Source organism: Rhopalosiphum maidis, chromosome 3 (genome assembly GCF_003676215.2).
Source record: "Rhopalosiphum maidis isolate BTI-1 chromosome 3, ASM367621v3, whole genome shotgun sequence".
NCBI classification, from domain to species: domain Eukaryota; kingdom Metazoa; phylum Arthropoda; class Insecta; order Hemiptera; family Aphididae; genus Rhopalosiphum; species Rhopalosiphum maidis.
Genome location: NC_040879.1, coordinates 73,956,626 through 73,957,449, shown reverse-complemented (window position 1 = coordinate 73,957,449; position 824 = coordinate 73,956,626).

Genomic DNA, 824 nt, shown 5'->3' with positions numbered 1-824 from the left:
TTATAGATTTAGGAGCTTTACAATATCTATAATATATATTAGCAGAAAATGATTTAGAAATTCACATAAACTGTTAATTTCTAGGTTATCCCCTCATAATAAACCTAGGATAAAATATACATGTTTTGGACCAGAAGAAGTACTTATTGTTATACCATTATTACCTAAACTGTTTATTTCATTAACTATATGTTTGAAACATAAGTCATTTTCAATAGTTTTTTACATCTCTAGATTTTATAAGGTCTGTTAAGAAAATGTTATTAAGCTTTGAACTTTGCTCACTGAGAGGAAAACTATAATACACTGCTGATAATGAATGACACATAGATTTAGAACCTAATGGATTGTTGAGCTCTATATCATTAATATACATAAAAATTTTATTTTGATATGGAATTATTTTTTCTTTCCACAACGAACCTTGAATAAAGTTAGTTATGGAGTAGGTGTTTGATTTAGGACAATTTATAAGTTTATTATATTTAATAATTGCTGTATCTAAGTTATTATTTTGCTCAAAATATGTTTTTATTTGAAACTTAAGAGGAATTAAAACTTCCCTATTAAGTATTTCATTATTTGATGTTTGTCCATTATTAAAAATTAAATTTACTTCATTGTTAATAGTAAACTGCTTACGAGGTGTGACAAAAAAATAACGAGATTTTTCTAATAGAACGATTTATTTGAAAATTTAATAATTTAATGATTATCACCTTCAAAGTAATTTTTCTCCAGCAACTATACACTGCTGCATACGTCGCTGCCATTCTTGAAAATAGTATTGCCGATCGTTTTCAGTCAGCCCTTTTAGAAGTTCT